Below are 10,759 nucleotides of genomic sequence, written 5' to 3' on the forward strand. Positions count from 1 at the left end.
ATGTGTGCATGTGTGTGTATGTGTATCTACTTACCTATATATTTATATACACACATATACTTATTTATGAGTACACACCAACACCTCCAATTCCTATTTCCTGTCACCACAGACTTTATTATAGTTTTATTCCTTGTCATATTCATATATTCCTTCTCTGACAGTAAGATGATGACGGCTTCCATTATCTTACTGTATTAATTGCTCAATCCCCCCATATGTAGTTAATCTACCAAGCTTGCTAGACTGACTTCCTACCTAATTGCTTTTTCAACGAATAGTAAGTAAAGGACAAAGTAAAGGGTGGAATGAAAGAGGAGGAAGAAAGAAAGAGAATAACACATTTTGAAATCTAAATTAAAATTTAAAGATAGATTTTTGCATGTTTTATATGTATAGAAGTAAGGTTCTGGGAATCGAGTTTATTCTTAGTTTTTTAAGATCATGAAAATAGGCCGGGCGTGGTGGCTCACGCCTATAATCCTAGCACTTTGGGAGGCCAAGGCGGGTGGATCACTTGAGGTCAGAAGCTCAAGACCAGCCTGGCCAACATGGTAAAACCCTTTCTCTACTAAAAATACAAAAATTAGCCGGGCATGTTGGCACACGCCTGTAATCTCAGCTATTCAGGAGGGTAAGCCACGAGAACTGCTTGAACCCAGGAGGCAGAGGCTGCTGTGAGCCGAAATCGTGCCACTGCACTCCAGCCTTGGCAACACAGCAAGACTCTGTCAGAAAAAAAAAAAAATCTTGAAAATACATCCTAATATTTTGTCTTTATATATTCACACATTAACAAGCATTAGGCATACAAAGGTGAATGAGACAAAGTCTGCAGAGTTCAGATATGATACAACAAGCAGACAGGTTAAAAATATTAATAATTCCTATAATAGTAGAAGAGTTATCGTAGAGGAATACAAAGAGTTTCAGGAAGAAACTGAGCTACACTATAACACAGAAGAGACCAATAGATTTTGCATAAGCAGCAGAATGATTTCTCTTCATTAAGAGTAATGATCCACATGCTAAAGGTTAATTTCTAGTTGGTCTTCTGAATTCTGGCTTTTTCTTAACTCTTTTCTTCTGCTTTAGTCATCCTATAGAGGACCAGAAAAAATTAGACACAGTGAAATCTCTCTTCATGGTCAGGACAGTTACTGAGCAACAGGAAACACAACTATTCCTTATAGGCCTGGTGCCCTGTTTTTTTCCAGCCCTCAGGTTGGGAGCCTTTCGCATATTTTGCATATAACCTCTGACTTTGCAATGGAACGGAATTTTATTATATTTATACCATATAATTTTTTTAGTACTGTATTTTTTGGTGGCTTTTAAAGCCACTATTCAAAATCTTTTTATATTACCCAATACTGCCAATATTCTAAAATTCTTGTGCAAATAAATTGTGTCATTATGTACAGTTAATGGACTTAATAGGCAAATCAATTTTTATTTTTTTGGTTAAAGGGCTCTCCATTGTGTAAGTGCCTTTAAAACATGCTTATTAGTTAAGCATCTCAACAATGTGGAATGTGGGTTGGTTTTATCACTCTCCAATTAAAAGTTATTGCTCCATAACTTCCAAGAAAGGAAGTTAGGCACTTGGAGAAATTGGTTCAATATTACATTGTGCAAATAGAATAAATAAATCCAGACTACTGATTCTCAACCTGTTTTCTGCCCGAAATCATCAAAGAGATAAATAGATTCTCTGTTGTAATAACTGAGTCTCAGATTCTAGCTCAGGAAGCCATTATGCCTTCTCAGTACTGGCCTTCTAAAACTTGATATGTTCAATTTTCAAAGAAAATCAATTTAGAAAGAAAAAATATGCTTTGAGATGATAAAAAAGGGAATAGTCATGTAATACAAAATCCACTAAAGCTACATTTCTCTATGCCTTATAGAAATGGACAGTTATTTAAATATTAGAACATACCACTACCCCAATTATATATTTTATAATATAAAAATACTTCTTAAACTAAGTAGTAGTATTACTACTGAAATCATCTGTGTATATTTGATATGGGACATGGATAATGGGTCACATCTTGACAAGCATTTCAGGCCTATTGAAAGCTGGTTGTAACAGGATGCAGTTTGCATGAAGGGCTCATTATGATTATATCTTGGACACAGCACAGTGACACTTTTCTTTTTTTTTTTTTTTTTTTTTTGAGACAGAGTTTCGCTCTTGTCGCCCAGGCTGGAGTACCGTGGTATGATCCCGGCTCACTGCAACCTCTGCCTCCCGGGTTCAAGCAATTCTCCTGCCTCAGCCTTCCAAGTAGCTGGGATTACAGCCACCACGCCCAGCTAATTTTTGTATTTTTAGTAGAGGCTGGTTTTTGCCATGTTGGCCAGGCTGGTCTAGAACTCCTGACCGCAGGTGATCCGTCTGCCTCGGCCTCCCACAGTGCTGGGATTACAGACGTCAGCCACCGGGCCCGGCCGACACTTTTCTTATGGCTTAGAAGTTCACAGAGTTCATAGGCAATTCATGTAAACTCAAAATGTTTGAGTAGCCACATGAACGACTTCAGCTTGGCAGTCCCTTTGCCTCTAGGTTTCTGCTCGTTTCTATGTATCTAGAAATTCTGCCTCAGTCAATATCTTGGACTCCTATCTTAGTGTAGGTAGAATTACTCATCATTACTTACTTTGAATCTAGATGGTTTCTTCACTGCTACTTTTAAAACCAGAGAGTCACCAAGTCAAGCACAATCACCTTGTTCATTCTTTTTTTTTTTTTTTTTTTTTTTTTTTTGAGACGGAGTCTCGCTCTGTCGCCCAGGCTGGAGTGCAGTGGCGCGATCTCGGCTCACTGCAAGCTCCGCCTCCCGGGTTCACGCCATTCTCCCGCCTCAGCCTCCGGAGTAGCTGGGACTACAGGCACCCGCCGCCACGCCCGGCTAATTTTTTTGTATATTTTTTAGTAGAGATGGGGTTTCACCGTGTTAGCCAGGATGGTCTCAATCTCCTGACCTCGTGATCTGCCCGTCTCGGCTTCCCAAAGTGCTGGGATTACAGGCGTGAGCCACCGCACCCGGCCTGTTCATTCTTTTAAGGCCTTCATTTTATTCCTGTTGGTTTCACTCACAACTGATAAAAAAGGTAAATGTCGTGTGAGTAGATACAAATTTTTGAAAATTTGTTTTCAAAGTTGTTAAAGGAAAATACTCTTCTGAGTGTTTCCGTTCTGGATTGTTATTAGTAAGAAAAATATTTTCACAACGATACTATCAAGCATAAAATTCAGCAAATTATAATACTACCCTTATTACACAGAGTCTCAGGAAAAAAGGTAATAAGTATTATTTTGCATTTAGTGATAGAAATATTAAGGCTCACAATAACAATTGATTTTAAAATAATGATTAATTTTCCAGCTAAAGTTGTCATTTGACAAGCATTTACTGAAAGTACTTGAGAAAACGACAGCAGTAATTATAGCAGTAATAAAGCATAGCAGGCTGGACTTGCCTCTGTAATGCTCATGACTCTTGTGTAATGTAGATAATTAGCAAACTATCGAAACCACTGGAGGAACATCCTGTAACGTGGTTAGGGAGACCTTTGTCCTCAGATTTATTAGCTAATGACATTGTATAAGGATTTGGCAAGTAATTGAATTCTGTTGACTCTTAAATGTTTGGTAATGTATAGTTAAAACTATAAAGTCTGACAGAGGACATGGAGTTGGTACCTTTTCTTTTAAATTTTTCACAGTAATCTTCCAGTATGTTCTTAGCTTCCTTGGAAAACCTAGTGTGTCTGTCTCCCAGCAGGTGAAATGAAATGACAATAGACTTTCATTTTGAAATTCAGCAACTTCATAAGCTTATTGAAATTTTGTTTATCATTTGCTAAACTTTACTGGTATAAATATTACATGGCAGAAATAAAATTATAAGTTGTTTGTACATTAGTTTATTCATTTAAACTTTTGTAACACAAAGATCAAGAAACATAACATATTCTGTATTTCTGCCAATAAATATCTAAAATCATTATATTTTAAGTTACAATATCTGCAATCATAATAAGTATAGGTCTTTTAAAATATAAAAATTTGAGGCATAAAAGTAATATGATATGTTCCAAGTCACAATGGCAGTAAATATAAATGCTAAACTGAAATATGAAAATCTAGTTGAGGATTTGCTTAGAGTAAGTTTGTAAAATTTGTTTTCAAGAAAGAAAAACAGATTGAAAGTATTTCTTTTTAATATGGTTTCAATTTAATTTTAAAACAATGCAACAAAGCCATTCTTATGTACACACATAGCCATTAAAGATGTTCCTAGCACAAAGATTCTCAAATGTTCCTAGTTCATTCCACCCTTAATATCTGGTAATTTTTTCATGGTGACTCTAGGAAAATAGGAATACCTCATTCGTTTATTAAGTAGTTAGGCCCAAATTTAGTAGTAGCAGTTTGTGTAGTGTCTGACTGATATTTCTTTGTTCCCCTAAAAATTTAAAAACACTGTAACACTCCTGTGGGTTCACGGTATCATGATTGGGAACCATGGTCCTAGCAGCATTAAGAGTGTGTGTGTATTGTAGGGGAGAAAAAATAGTTTTACTCTACTTATTTTAGGTTCAGTGCTCGAGACCCCTGTATCAAACGAAAGACTAACAAGCAAAAAGCATACACATTTATTTAATATCAGTTTTCCGTGACATGGGAACCTTCAGAAGGAAATGAAAACTCAATAAACAGTTTTAAACTTGAGTGTTTTTCCATAGTAGGTTTGATGAAGAGTGGAAAGTCATGGAGAAATATGATAGGACAAAGGGGATATGAGCTACGTGTAATGAGCTGGGAGAAACTTGTCAAGGCTTATTCGTTCAGATTACTCTCTGTGACTCTGTGTCCTTGGAGATAAGGATATTCCTTTCCTCCAGGAATAGGGAAGCACCTCTCACATAAGGATCTTATGCACTGCTTCAAGGGGAGGTCAGAACATGCTTCCTAGGTTTTATGATCTGCTTCAGGGGAGGAGGGAGGCGGAACTTCACAGAGACCTTCCTGCTTATGCTATTTTCTCAAATTCCTTCAGCTTAAAATATTCAATATGCCAAGGTGCCATATTTTGGGGTAGTGTGTCCTGATGTGTCTCTCTCTCTCTCCTGAACTCTCTTATCTATCCATCCATCCATCCTTCCACATCCACACACACACACATATAAATCAGTCTCCTGTATTTTTATTTGCTAAGTAAAATTACATTCTGTTGTAATTTTCTCCTTGCACTTACCATGACTTGATATTTTCTTGTTTACTTAGTTGTTTATGTGTTTAATGTTTGTCTTCCTTCACTGGGCTATGGGGTCCAAGAGAGTAGGAAAGTTTTCTGCCTTGTTCCCCACTGTATTCCTAGAACCTAAAACACTGCCTAGTGTATACTACATATTCAGTACACACTGTTTGGGTGAATACACATCTTCCAAAGACAAATGTTCATTCTCAAGGACAGTACATTGTAGATAGAAATATTCTCTAACTTCCATATATTTTGTAAGAAACTTCACCTTTCTTGGAGTTCTATTATCACATAATTATAGACAGTGCAGTTTATCTTTTACTGCTCCCAATTGTGCCCTTCAGAACATTTAGAAAAGGAGTCATGTAATCTAGTTATACAAAGAAAAGCTTTGAAATAAATCGCTGTCCAACAAAAACCACACACACAAACACACATACACAAAACCCACTCTATTACATTTAGTAATCTTGGTGAAGGGAAGGGAAGTCATATGTTTTACCAATTATAGGTATTTTAACCTTTTGTTTTCAAAACTATAATAAAAATATTCAATAGTGTATTGAATTTTAATTTGCAGGAGACTATCAACATATTAGGTTGCTTTGGGGTTAACTTTATAAATTTTTTTTGGCAAAAATCTCACAATAAAGCTTCTGCTAACTGTCCATGCATATTTTGAACTTTTTTGGAAATGTATTATATGTAATTTAATGAATTAAATTTTAAAAATGTGTTCTTAAGTTACTGGACTTTTTAGTAGTTTCAGGAAAGGTAAATCAATATAGTGTTTCTGGTTTATCCTAGTGAATGATTTTTTTTTTTTCTGAATATGTGTTTCCTTGGAATTTAAGTTCCACAGATCATTGATATGTATAGTCTTTTTCACAAGAAGTTTACACATCTTTGGGTGATGGTGGCTAAATGGTCTTTAGGCAAAATGATCTGATGAAATTAAAATTGAGCAATTATGAGGGGAATCTATTCAATATGGACTGATTACGAAAAATTCAGACCCCTTTTTCTTAATTTTCAGGGATCAGAGGGTTTTAAATTATATAAGTTTCTAAACATGTATTCTGTTTATTGAGATGAAGCCTAAATTGGTGGTGGCAGTGGGGGGTGTGTGTGAATAGAAACAAAAAAAGCCTACCATTGACGCCTTTGATAGATTTTAACTGTCCAATTAATTTGCGTACCTGAAATGTGTAACGTACCAATATTTTGCTCCCGGCACTCAGATCTCCAGTGGACATCGACAATCAAAGCTTCTATGATTATTTCACAATATTCAGCAATCCACCCAATGCTAACTGGGGATGTTTGATTTTGCAGCCTCTTTCAGAGCAGTTGCTAAAAGTGGCTCCACATCATAAGAGGGCCTCCCTCCCTCAATCCATGAGAGCAACTAGGTTTTGCATCAGTGAAAGGAAGAAAAAGCAGGAGTTTGGCAAGAGGCTGCAAAGAGACGGCACTGGGCTCCACTAGAGTTCCTTCCCACCGCGTTTCTCATCCTGTCTTCTGCCTAGTGGATATGTCTGCGTGGGCGTGCACACACATTGGCTGATGAAACCCCCTTCCTGTTTCACAGGGTCAGAACTAAGCGAGGTGGGTGTAGCTTTGGAGGGTTCTGAAATCTAAGAACCAGCTTCCTTTCCCACCGCTTTCCGCTGAGTCAGTTCACTGCAGAGTGCTCTGCAGGATCTGGAGGCCTTTGTGTTCAGATTATTTTACTAGCTACAAAAGCCACACCCTTGTGCTACACAAACAGAACACTTTGTCCTTCCAGGAGGTCCGTAGTTTGACCACAGTTCTGGGATTTCAAAGCTGCCTCACAGAGGCTTGCCTATTGTGATGTAAAGTGTTGAGCTGAGTGACTGTCCCTGTGTTATAATGCAGCTTCACAACTGCTAGTTTAATGGCTTACCGTGCTAGTGGGGCTTTGAACAACAGACCCTGTCATTTAAAACAGGCTCAGAAATCCATTTATTACCAAAAAAAAATTTCAATGACAGTGAGAAAAAAATGCAATAATGCTTTTTGATTTAGAAAAAAATCTATTCATTTATTTTTTATGTTTCATTTATTTATTTTAGACACAGGGCCTCACTATGTTGCCCAGGCTGGCTCAAACTCCGGTCTCCAAACCATCCCCTTGCCTCAGCCTCCCAAGTAGCTGGGACCACAGGGGCACATACACCTACCTACTCTTTCTTTTTTTAAAAAAACAAAACAAACCCCACACATCCATGTATAGCACGCATACACACACACACACACACACACATATATACGGTCAGTAAACGACCATTGGTGCACAGGCAGCTGTAGGAAAGAAGTGGTGTAGCGGAAGGACGGCTGAATTTGGACACTGAGCTTCAGTTGGCAGCCTAAGTCCCCTGCCTTCCAGCCTGGGAGTAATCATCTTCATGAGATTTTAATTGTATTCCTGTTCTCCTCAAACCTTGTTACAGGCTCAAATGCATCTTACATAATTATTACATTTTGAATTCAAATAACTATAAATAACTGCCTTTTACTGAATGGTGATTACATGCCCTATACTAAATGCTATGCTCATTTTCTCATTTTATTCTCAGCATCACTTTATGAAGTCACTTCTGTAATCCTCTTTTCACTAATGAGGGAAGAGAGGCTTAGAGCTGTTAAATCTCTAGACATGGCCACACTGTTAATAATGGGGAGAACAGAGCTTCTAGCAAGATCTGGTAGTCTCCAGAGCTCAAGATTGCATCTGCTAAGAAACGTGGCCCATTAATTACAGCAGCCTTAGCATAAAGTAGGGCTTGGAGGCCAGTCTGGTCAAACTAGGGGGCCAGAAGACTTGCTTTGAAGTGCTGACTTAGGAAGCACGTTGTTTTTATTTAGATGGTGTAGGGGAAGTGCTGATAAATATTACCGGACAAGTAAGCACCTCTCTCCACTGGCCCAACAAGCTCTCTCCCACATATGCTTGGCACAATCACCATTGCCTCTTTTATTGCTTTGCAACGGTGTTTCATAAAATTATTTGGGGATCATTTTTGCTCCAGCTGTGCAGACCTCTTTTAAGTCTTCCTTTTTGCATTCAGACCCCCTCCCTGGAATGGACATTCATTATCATCCATCAAACAATATCCTAACTCTTCTTCAAAGTGACTCTCAGAAAACATTCATGATGACATTTCTTTTTAGAATCTCACACCTAGACTAATCTACACCTACCAATTTTAGTTATTACAAAAAACTGTTGTAAAACAACCTGCTCCTACCCTTTCGTTTGTTTGTTTTCTTCTTTTTCTTTTTGATACGGGGTCTCGCTTTGTCACCCAGGCTGGAGTGCCATGGTACAATCATAGCTCACTGAAAACTCAAACTCTGGGGCTCAAGTGATCCTCCTGCCTCAGCCTTCCAAGTAACTAGATCTATAAGCACGCACCACCACACCTGGCTACCCAGCTAATATATGTATGTGTATAGATGGATGTATCTTTATTGTAAATATATTTTGTCTGTTTGTAGAGACAGCTGTATATAGACAGCTAATATATGTGTGTGTATAGATGCATGTATCTTTTTTGTAAATATATTTTGTCTGTTTGTAGAGCCTGTTTGTAAAACAGGAAGGGGGTGTCATCAGCCAATGTGTGTGCACGTCCACACAGACACATCCACTAGGCATAAGACAGGATGTTTGTATTGCCCAGGCTGGTCTCAAAGTCCTGGCCTCAAGCAATCCTCCTGCCTTGGCCTCCCAAAATGCTGGGATTACAGGAATGAACCATTTGCCCAGCCGCTTTTTTCTTTTTCTCCCTTCCCTCCCTCCCTTCCTCCCTCCCTCCATCCCTCTTTTCCTTTTTTCTTCCTTCCTTCCTTCTTTTTTTTTTTTTTTTTTTTTTTTGAGACAGCATCTCTCTCTGTTGCCTAGGCTGGAGTGTGCAGTTGCACAATCTCGGTTCACTGCAACCTCCACCTCCCAGGCACAACCCATCTTCCCACCTCAGCCTCCCAAGTAGCTGGAACTACAGGTGCAAGTCACCACATCCAGCTAATTTTTATATTTTTGTAGAAATGGGGTTTGGCTATTTTACCCAAGCTGGTCTCAAACTCTTGGGCTCAAGCGATCCACCTGTCTTGGTCTCCCAAAGTTCTGGGATTACAGGCATGAGCCAGTGCACCTGGCTTGAACCAATTTTTTTCTTAACTAAAGCCAATTGGGTCTGTCTGAGGCATTTAAAAAGTTTTTGACTTATATTTTTATTTTAGATATGAAACCTTAATATCAGTCAAAATCAATATAAATAACATTCATTTGATAAGAAAAACTAAATACAAATAGTTCCAAGAAGTGTTAATATTTTTATCTTAATTGTTTTTGTAAGATTGAGCTGATTTGATCACTCCTAGAAACACTACTCTCTCGGCTTCTGTGATATCACACTCACCTGATTTCCTTTCTACCTCTGTTGCTGTTCCTGCTTGTTCTCCTTTGCTAATTTTTACTTCTTTACTCAATTGCCAAATGCTACAGCATTTTGGATTTGCTTCGGTCTCTGTTCTCTATCCATTTTCTATTCATTGCTGACCTCATCCAACCCCATGAATTTAAAAACGATCTCTATGCTGATGAGTCTAAAATTTCTGTCTTCCATCCTGACATCTCCGCTGGTTTCAGATGTCTAATCCACATCTCCCTTTGTATGTTTAATTAAAATGGTTGTCACATGTATGGAAAAGGACTTTTAACTATCCTAGCCTTGTCCATCTAATTAAACCACTATTTACCCTGTTGTTCAAGCCATTTCATAGTCTTTTGTTTCTGTACCTCTCCATATCTCTTCTCTTCTCTCTCTACAGACTAGCTTTTCTGCTGTGTATTACTTTCCTAGTGCTGGTGGCCAGGGCTGGATCCCAATTCCAGCCCCTGGCCTGGAAAAGTCACTGTGGATCAGGCCATGTCAGCTATAAATCCTGATCCTCCACAGGCAGAATAGGATAATAATCATGTTCTATGATCAGGTCTCAGGCATGGCTATGGGTGGGGCAATTTTCAGAGAAGGCAGTTGGTGATGCATGGGTTGCGCAGTCTTCCCAGTAATGTTTACTACACAGCCTTGCCAAATTTTCAGGAGTTTTTATATTCCTGACGCCCTTGACTTGCACATTCATGTAAAGAATCAGAAAGGAAAGATCATGCTTTTATCAGTCATGACTGTAGTCCAAAGACTTCTTTTTCTGCTCTATCATTTGTCTTTTTCTTACTGATTAAGAGATAACTTGGCCTATGTGAGTTACCATCCCTCCTTGATATGAGACCTTTCTTTGAGATCAGTCCAGCAGGTTTTATTTTACTTTATTTTTTCCCTGAATGTGCCAGCCGAGTTTAGACAACGTGCACTTGCCAAGTAGGCCTTTTAGGGAGTAATCAAATGTACTAGAAGCTATGATGACTAAGTACCCTCAAATTCAACCCGAGTCTGTTA

The sequence above is a fragment of the Pan troglodytes genome, chromosome 6, assembly GCF_028858775.2.
Source record: "Pan troglodytes isolate AG18354 chromosome 6, NHGRI_mPanTro3-v2.0_pri, whole genome shotgun sequence".
Taxonomy (NCBI): Eukaryota; Metazoa; Chordata; class Mammalia; order Primates; family Hominidae; genus Pan; species Pan troglodytes.